The following is a 10660-nucleotide window of genomic DNA, read 5'->3' as shown; positions in this document are numbered from 1 at the left end:
CCCAATGGAAGAGCTAGAGAAAGTAACCAAGGAGCTAAAGGGATCTGCAATCCTATAGGTGGAGCAACAATATGAACTAACCAGTACCCCACCCCCCTGCCCGGGAGCTCGTGTCTCTAGCTGCATATGAATCAGAAGATGGCCTAGTTGGCCATCAGTGGCAAGAGAGGCCCATTGGTCATGCAAACTTTATATGCCTCAGTACAGGGGAACACCAGGACCAAGAAGTGGGAGTGAGTGGGTGGGGGGAGTGAGTTGGGGAGTGTGTGTGGGACATTTGGGATAGCATTGGAAATGCAAATGAAATAAATACCCAATTAAAAAAAAAAGATCTCCTTAGATGCTGAAAAAGCTTTTGACAGAATACGACTCCCCTTCATGTTAAAAGTATTGGAGAGATCAGAACTTCAAGGCACATATCTAAACATAATAAAAGCAATTTACTGCAAACCAACAGCCAATATCAAATTAAATGGAGACATACTTGAAACAATCCCACCGAAATCAGGGACAAGACAAGGATACCCACTCTCCCCATATCTATTCAATATAGTACTCGAAGTGTTAGCTAGAACAATAAGATAACAAAAAGAGATCAAGGGAATACAATTTGGTAAAGAAGAAGTAAAGGTATCCCTATTTGCCGATGATATGATAGTATACATAAGCTTCCCCAAAAATTCTACCAATGAACTTCTCCAGCTGGTAAACAAAGTCAGGAAAGTGGCTGGATATAAAATTAACTCAAATCAGTAGCCTTCCTTTATACAAAGGATAAACAGCCTGAGAAAGAAATGAGGGAAATAATACAAATAGTATAAATAGCCACAAATAGTATAAAATAGTACAATAGCCACAAATAGTATAAAATATCTTGGGGTAACTCTAATGAAACAAGTGAAAGACCTGTATNACAATAACTTCAAGTCTCTCAAGAAAGAAATCAAAGAAGATCTCAGAAAATGGAGAGATCTCCCATACTCCTGGATTGGCAGAATTAACACAGTAAAAATGACCATCCTACTACCAAAGGCAGTCTATAGATTCGGTGCAATCCCCATCAAAATCCCAACAAAATTCTTCAAAAACATGAAATAACAATTCTCAAATTCATCTGGAAAGGCAAGAAACACAGAATAGTGAAAACAATTCTTAACAATAAAAGAAAAGCTAGGGAAATCACCATCCCTGACCTCAAGCATTATTACAAAGCAATAGGGATTAAAAACTGCATGGTATTAGTACAAAGACAGATATGTTGATCAATGGAATAGAATTGAAGACCCAGAAATAAAACCACACACTCACCATCACTTTATCTTTGACAAAGGCACCAAAAATATTCAATGGAAAAAAGAAAGCATCTTCAATAAATGGTGTTAGTCTAACTGGCTGACTGTATTTAGAAGAATGAAAATAGACCCATATTTGTCACCTTGTACAAAGCTCAAATCCAAGTGGATCAAGGACCTCAACATAAAACCAGATACAATGAATCTAATAGAAGAGAAAGTGGGAAAGAGCCTTGAACTCATTGGCACAGAGGGAAATTTCCTAAACAGAACTCCAATGGCTCATGCTCTAAGATGAAGAATTGATAAATGGGACCTTATAAAAGTGGAAAGTTTCTGTAAGGCAAAGGACATAGTTGATAAGACAAATAGGCAATATACTGTTTGGGGAAAAATCTTCACTAACCCCACATCCTATAGAGGGCTAATGTCCAAAATATATAAAGAACTCAAGAATTTAATCACCAAAAAACCAAACAACCTAATCAAAAATGGAGTATAGAACTAAACCAAGAATTCACAACTGAGGGATCTCGGGATCTAGAGTGGCTGAGAAACACCTAAAGACATGTTCCAAGTTCTTAGAGATCAGAGAAATGCAAATAAAATTGACCCTGATATTCTACCTTACACAAGTCAGAATGGGTAAGATCAAAACTTCAGGTGACAACACATGTTGGAGAAGATGTGGATAAAGAAGGACACTCTTCATTGCTGGTGGGATTTCTTTTTCTTTTTCTTTTTTATTCTTATATATTTTCTTCATTTACATTTCAAATGCTATCCCCAAAGCCCCGTATACCCTCCCCACGACCTGCTCCCCAACCCACCCACTCCTGCTTCCTGGACCTGGCATTCCGCTGTACTGGGGCATATGATCTTCACAAGACCAAGGTCCTCTCCTCCCATTGAGGGCCGACTAGGCTATCCTCTGCTACATATGCAACTAGAGACACAAGCTCTGGGGGGAGGGGAGGTACTGGTTAGTTAATATTGTTCCTCCTATAGGGTTGCAGACTCCTTTAGATTCTTAGGTACTTTCTCTAGCTCCTTCATTAGGGGCCCTGTGTTCCATCCAATAGATGACTGTGAGCATCCACTTCTGTATTTGCCAGGCATTGGTATAATCTCACAAGAGAGAGCTATGTCAGGGTCCTGTCAGCAAAATCGTTCTGGCATATGCAATAGTGTCTGGATTTGGTGGTTGTATATGGGATGGATGCCTAGGTGGGACAGTCTCTGGATGGTCCTTCCTTCTGTCTCAGCTCTGAACTTTGCCTCTGTATTTTGTTCCCCATTCTAAGAAGGAACAAAGTATTTCAAAGTGGTAGAACCACTCTGGAAATCAATTTGGACATTCCTCAGAAAATTAGAAATATATCTATCTGAAGACCCAGCTATACCACTCTTGGGAATATACCCAAAAGATGCCCCACTATGCCACAGGGGCACCTGTTGCACTATGTTCGTAGCAGCCTTATTTGTGATAGCCAAAAGATGGAAGCAACCTAGATGTCCCACGACAGAAGAATGGTTACATAAAATGTTCATTCACACAATGGAATATCCTGACATTTTCAGGCAAATGGGTGGAACTAGAAAATATCATCCTGAGTGAGGTAACTCAGACCCAAAAGGGCATGTATAGTATGTACCACTAATAATTTGATATTAGCCAAAAAAGAAAAGAAAAAGGAAAATAAAAAGAAAAAGAAAAAATTAAAAAACCATACAGAATACATAAGATACAGTCCACAGAATTCAAAATGCTCAACAAGCTGAAGTGCCCAAGTGAGGATGCCTCAGTCCCACTTGGGAGAGAGAAGAAAGCAATCATAAGTGGGGAGGGAGGGAGGAACTTGGGAGGGAAAGTGGACTAGGAGGGGGGAATAGAGGGGAACCTGATCTGGTATTGTGTGAGGGAAAGGACTGAAACCCTGAGGGCCAGCAGAGCGAATGTAAACGGGCAACCTCAGGAGATAGGAGGTCAGGGGGACCCTCCAGAATGTACCAAAGACCTGGGAGGTGAGAGACTCCCAGGACTCATAGGGAGGCAATTTTGATGAAATGCCAGACAGTAGAGAGAGGGAACTTACAGAGCCCACCTCCAACAGGAAGACAGGACATCAAGTGAGGGACGGGGTTGCTATCCCACAGTCACACCTCTGACCCATAATTGTTTCTGTCTGAAAGAATTACAGGGATGGAAATGGAGAAGAGCCTGAGGAAGAGAAGATCCAGCAACAAGCCCAAAGTGGGATCCAGCTCAAGAGGAGGTCCCAAGTGCTGGCACTATTACTGAGGCTATGGAATGCTCACAAAAAGAGATCTACTATGATTGCCCCCACAAAGACCCAACAAGCAGCTGAAAGAGTCAGATGCAGATATTTGCACCCATCTAATGGACAGAAGCAGCTGACTCCTGTTGTTGAATTAGGGAAGGCTGAAAGAAGTTGAGGTGAAAGGTGATCCTGTAGGAAGACCAACAGTCTCAATTAATCTGGACCCTGAGAACTCTCAAACACTGGACCAGCAAATAGACAGCATACACCAGCTGACAGGAGGCCCCCAACACATATTTGGTAGAGGACTTTCTGGGTCTGTGTTCATTCTGAGATGATGGACCTAATCCTCAAGAGACTGGAGATCCCAGGGCGTTTAGAGGTCATATGGGGTGGGCGGGTGGGGGCATCCATGTGGAGACGGGGTGGGGTGGGGAAGAGGTGTGGGATGTTGAGCAGATGGAGGGTCGATGGGGGGACAGGGGATGGAATATGTAGTGTAAAAAATGAATTACAAATAAAATTAAATTAAAAATAAATAAATAAAAAGAAGACTATAAGACCTGTAAATTATAGTACACTGAGTAAATGCATGTAATAATCCTAATTATTTTCAGGTTTTGCTAAACAATTTATTGTTTCCTTTAGAAACATAGAATCTCAGATTTTGAATGACTCTAACAGGTACCCGGGAAAAGATATTGTACAGAAAATACTGCTGAAGTTGTAGCTTTAGAGAGGACTCAGTGGTTAAGAACACATATTGCTTTTGCAGAGGACCTGGGTCTAGGTTCCAGGATATACATAGAGGCTTACAATCAATCGAAAATCCAGGTACGCAGACCTTATTCCATCTTCTGATTGCAGTGGTCATGAGGCACAATACGGTGCAATGCATATAAATGCAGGTTAAACATTCATAGACATAAAATAAATAAAACTGAAAGAAAGGGGGAAGGAAAAAATGAGATGGAGAAGGAAGGAAGGAAGGAAGGGAGGGAGGGAGGGAGGGAGGGAGGNAGGAAGGAAGGAAGGAAGGAAGGAAGGAAGGAAGGAAGGAAGGAAGGAAGGAAGGAAGGAAGGAAGGAAGGAAATGAAGAGCAGTTTCATAGTCAAAAGTTAAGTATGTGCTCTCAGGAGGGCTCAGCTGATACCAGCACTGATATCTGAAGTTTGATTCCTAGGAACTACATTGGGGAAAGAGATAATCAATTCACACAAATTGGCTTTTGACCTCCAGTTGTGTGTTATAGTGTGTGTGTGTGTGTGTGTGTGTGTGTGTGTGTGTGTGTGTGTGCCCATGTGTGGACATTGAACACAGAATTGAAAAATGAAATGTTCATTACTTTCTATTTCATTGCAAGTAAAAGAGTGAAATGTAAGAATTTCAGTAACTGCTGGGTAATTAATTGCTTGCACTGCAAATATAAAAAGCAGAGATTGATCCCCATAGCCCACACAGAATGTAAGGAACTCTATGCCTTCCTGGCTAGGAAGTCTAGCCAAACTGATCAAAATGATGAGCTCTACCTCACTGCGATTCAGACAAAATTTGGGAGGTAGAGAACAATTGAGGAAGACCCCTGATATTGACATATCCTCAATAGATACACACACACACACACACACACACACACACATAAACATAAATACACATATGAACATGTTCAAGTAAAAATATGAACTCAAAAACGAAAAAGTACAATGAAAATGTATACAAACAGAAAATTAGAGTATTTAACTTGAGCAAAATAAGAATTTATAATTCTAAAGATTTATGCACAATTGTTCAACATAGGCTCATAAATAAAATAAAAACAGGCTATATTTTATTAAAGTAAGCTGATAATGAAGTTCAAATAATAAGCAAATACTGATATTCATTTTTTATTTAAACAATCCAAGTTCAACATATTTTTGTTGTGTCTTTTTATACACAGATGTCTCTGATAGCAAATCATTCTATTAAATGCATTTGACTACAGACAAACTCCTTAGATTCTTTAGCATCTTACTAAAGGATAGAACATCGTTTAACCCTTTTCACAATCTAGTTCCAAAATAGAACCTATGGGCATTCAATAGAGGTGGAATAAATGCTCTTTTGGATAAAGAAGTGTTAGATGAAGAAGCATCTAATTGCCAAGACCAGAGCTAGTTTGCTAGTTTCATCATAACCATAGAAATTCATGTGTGTGTGTGTGTGTGTGTGTGTGTGTGTGTGTGTGTGTGTGTGTGTGTGTATTCAATTGCATTCATTACAAACACATACAGGAGGTAAGAAAATACACAGGCATTGTTTCAGATGTTAGATATTCAAGGTAATATGAGAAATACTTATTTTTGTCTTTGTAGAAAAAGGACAGACTAGGTCGCTTGGTATATATATTTGAGACATATTCCCTCTGGGTGTCTCTCTGTATCTCTGTCTTACTTTGTCTTTCTGTCTCTGTCTGAATCTCTGTCTCTCTATCAAATACACATACACACACACACATACACACACACACACACACACAAAATAGTTAGAGGCTTAAATAAGGCATGAGAGATATTTAAGACAAATAGCAAGGACAAAACCTATATATAAGTTATTGTGTGTCATATCCTAAACTTGGCAAGACTTTCAACACTTAAGCCAAGACTTTCAATTACCATTAGCAGTAGCAAAAAATATTTTGACCTCTATTTTCTATATCTTATGGATAAATTTATTTTAATTCTATGCTTTTAAGTTCCACAACTATACCTGTGAAAGTGGAGAAAATGAGAATATTTCGACTGTCTTGTTGAGGTAACTATTTTTTTTTCAATCTGAGTTAAAAAAAACTAGAGTAGGCATGGTGCTTCACCCATTGCTCCATCAGTGGTGAGATAGAAAACAATGTAGAATGCAGAGCCCAAAGAGGAGGAGGAGGAGGATAACATTGCCAAAGAGAAGAAAAAAGTGGAGAAACAGATTTTGGGAAAAGAAACAATTTCTATATCCAGAAACAAGGCAGATTTGGATTCTATGTACAAGTTTTCAGTATATAATCAAGGGGGAAAGCTAACCAGAATCCACTGATACCAGCATGGAAATGGTCTTCTTACAGGCTATATTTGGTATTTAAAAAATAAATAAATAAGTAAGTAAATAAATAACAGATACGATTACCCAAAGACAGAGGAAGAAATGAGCAAAGGACTTGATTAGTGCAAATGGACAGAAATAGTCACTGAAGACACGGGGTTGAAATGAAGGGAAAAGAATGCTCAGGGGAAAGATACAGATGAGTAACATGTGGATGTGCTACTGCAGGATGTGTGGAGAGAAACCCAGAGCATCTGTCTATGTTCTCAATTAAGGAAGCACTTGTTACCATAACAAGAGCAGGGAGAGGATTGTAGGAGAGGGGATGATGCAGAAGCACAGGTGAGTAAGCCAATTCCAGCAGCAAAAGGAAGATATAGAAAGGACTGTTTAAAATGGGGTTCTCCAGAGTACTACCAAAATATCATTTAATAACAACACATTTCAAATAGAATATTGTAAGTAAAAGTTATCTATCCCTATCCCTTAGATACTTAATGATGTTATCAAGTTATTTATTCTGTTCATTTTGAAAAAAAATCTATTCTGAAAGATTTTTATATGATTTATCTTTGCTAATTTGCCATAGCATAAACTGCTTTAAGATCAATAAACTTATCTAATTCAGAAAGCTTGATTCACAGTCCCCAATGCCAATGATTAAAAGCACACAAAAAAAAACTTCCTCTTTTCCCTCATTCTACACACACACACCCAAACACACACACACACTAAGAATCTAACTATAAAATACCAAGTACAGAAGGATATGTATTGGTAATTAAGATTTTTGAAGTCTATATGGCCATTTTATTTCAAAGTAACTATTTAAATCATTAAAATTGGGCTAGAGAGATGACTCAGCATTAAAGAACACTGGCTGCCCTTCCAACGGACAGGGGTGTTTGGTTCCCAGCAGCCTCGTAGCAGGCAACAATTATAAGTATCTCTAGTTATAGAGGATCTATTTCTATCTTCATGCCTCCATAGACACCAGGTGTGCATGCATGCGGTACACATACATACATGCAAGCAAAAAAAAGTCCATAAATATTAAATTTTTCAAGTTTAAATCATTGAAAATTTAAATTAAAATATCTTCTTTAAAAATATTCTTACAAATAGGCTGGAAAGGATTTTAAAATTTGTCATCCCCATACTGAAATTGCCAGAAAGAAATTAGACAATTTTCAACCATCAGCCCCTTGTCTGTTTGTGCTGTCAAATAACTTGAATTACCTTTTCATTTGCGGTGTTTCATTTTGTACTCATTAATACCTTCTTTGTTTTACACACTCATTGTCTGGCCATTGTATCTAAGTATTTACATTTCTATGTCCACTCCTATGAAAGGCTTTTACTTCCTACTCAGTTTTTGTTAGTTATTACTTATTCTTTATTTTCAAGGAATGCTTGGTATGAAAGTTAAAAATAACAGCAAATTCACAAACCATGAAATTGCCACATTGAAACAAATTGCACTAATTTAGTTTAAGAGTTGAATACCACCAAGTGAATCCTCTTAACATGAACTGTAAGGTAATAAAGAGCCCTCATTTTTAACACTGCTAAAAAACATAGGGTTTCAATCTTTGAAAATAAGATGACATGATAAAGAAGACCATAAATTGTACATGGAGAAGAAAGACTTGGTATTTGGGGAAATCTGTAAGAGAGCAATTACTCTCTATAGCAGCTCGGAAGCTTCCAGTTTATGAACACAGAGGCCAATGACCCCGAGACGCAATTAGCCTGTAAATCTTAGAGAGACTCCCATCACATGAGTAAAAGAAACAGGCAGATATTTCATGTTGCTTTTTGCTAAGTTTCCTAGAATAAGGTTTGAGTTCAATTGTCACAAACGTAAAGTGTTCTCTGTCTGATTCAGATTTGAGTGAAGGACATTAATGAAGCCTTGGGGGAATGTCTGACTTGAGTTTACCAGGCATGTATTTGTCCCATAGATAGGTAACTAATTTCTTCTCTAAGGGACTAGCAGGTGCTGCTTCTCTGGAATGTGTAACATTATTGCAAGTAGCAGTTCTGCATTTTTTTTTTTTGAGAAGAGAATAAAAATGTCTCACGAAGACAGAGAACACTTTTTCTCTTTAAAAACACATCAAATGTGAGGCTGAAGCTATCTGTCCCCATTCCCTTTACCAATTTTAAATCATCTCTAGCCCATTCAGTCTCCTCAGATGTTTAGTTATAAACCACTGCTATGTCTATCTGTAAAGCTGGGGCCATATAACTGATACCCTTCTCAAGTCCAAGTTGATATTTAAGCAAATGCAAGGATGCAGGACATAGATATTTTGTTTATAAAAATGAAAGAGTGTGACTTTACTAGTGGCATAGTTCAAACGTGGGTATTGTTCCAATGATGCCACCTAACTCTCCAGAGTGTCCTCCAAAGCAGGCCAAGGAGAAAAGATGCTGTGACCATGCAGATCTGAGTAAGAAATGGCATGCACTTTGCAATTCAATGGCTTCCCAAATATGATTGTCTCCCGTTTGTTTCGAATAAAATGTTGGCTTTTAGACCTCACTGGTTAAGAAGTTCCATAATTGTTTGCTTTAAAAGAAATCCCCTGGTGTTTTCACTATCCCTTCTCCAGCAACAGACTCTGAATAATGGGATATATCTCTTACCAGCCTTCGGGAAGTACCTGATACAAAAAGGAAAACAGAACAGAAAAATATTTAAGGAAAATCTAGTACTCATATTACAGAAGACAAAAAACAAAGTCATCCTTTAGTTGGAATGATTTTAGTTTTAGTTTTCTATGCTGTTGAAGTACTATCCAGCTGTTTTAAAAAGTGACATCATGAAATTTTCAGGCAAATGGATACAACTAGAATATATGATCCCAAGTGAGGTGACCCAGACTCAGAAAGACATATCTGGTATGTATTCCTTTATAAGTGCATATTACTACAAAGTAAATGACAAACAACAATCAACAGACCCAGAAAGGTTGGGTCAAGAGGAGGTCTCTGGTGTGGGGAGGAGGCATGAATCTAGCAGGGAATGGAGATTGAAAGAGGAGGAATCAGGAGGGGAAGATGGGATGAAGGAAAAGAGTTGAGGGGTGACCACTGAAATTGGGGGCATTTAGAGGTGTAAAAACCTAGTGCAGTGGAACTGTTCTGCATTCTATAGGTGAACCTAGTAAACAATCCCAGAAATGGAAAAGTGGGAATCTGAACTAGCTATCTGTTATAGCCATGCAAGGCTTCCTGTGGTAGAAGGGGCTTGCATTAAATTGAATTGTTGGCCCAGGGGGTTACTGTGGAGGTTCTTGTATAACCCAGGCTGATACTAGAACAGATGATTGCTCTTCGAAAAATGACAGTGGGGCCCCACTGCCAATGACAACATCCACATAGCTCATTGATGTTGAGCTGGTGCCTGCATGGGGTCTTCAACCCTACATTTAAACCTCTTTGGTGTGGAAAAGCACATTGCATGTTACAGAGGGAGAAACCTGGACACAAACTCAGCCATAAAACTCTTGACCTACAATCTGTCCTGCCTATAAGATACAGTGTGTCAATGGTGGTACAGAACTTGTGAGAATGGCCAACCAATGTTTGATTTAACTTGAGGCCCATGCCATGAGAGGGAGCACATGCCCTCCACTGCCTGGGTGGTTGGGAACAAGAGCCTGAATTTCCCAGAGACCTGGTGTAGAATCAAACATGACAGAGAAAAAAACTCAATAAAATGATTTCTAATGATATTCTACTATACCTATAGTCCAGTTGTCATCAAGCAGGCTTCCTCCAGAAGGAGATGGAAGCACATGCAGAGATGCACAGCCAGACATTATTAAGAGAGTCTACATTGGAGGTCTCCTTTAGATTAGGGAAACCCATGGAATAGGTGTTAGAAAAATTATTTTAAAAATCTAAGGGAACACTAGGAGAAAATGGCCCACCTTAACAACCAAGCAGGTTTCACATGGGCGTGCAGAGACTGAAGCAACAAGCACAGCCCAGGTCATCTGCAT

This window comes from Mus caroli, chromosome 14 (genome assembly GCF_900094665.2).
Source record: "Mus caroli chromosome 14, CAROLI_EIJ_v1.1, whole genome shotgun sequence".
In the NCBI taxonomy this organism is placed as follows: domain Eukaryota; kingdom Metazoa; phylum Chordata; class Mammalia; order Rodentia; family Muridae; genus Mus; species Mus caroli.
Note: the sequence above shows the minus strand (reverse complement) of the source record.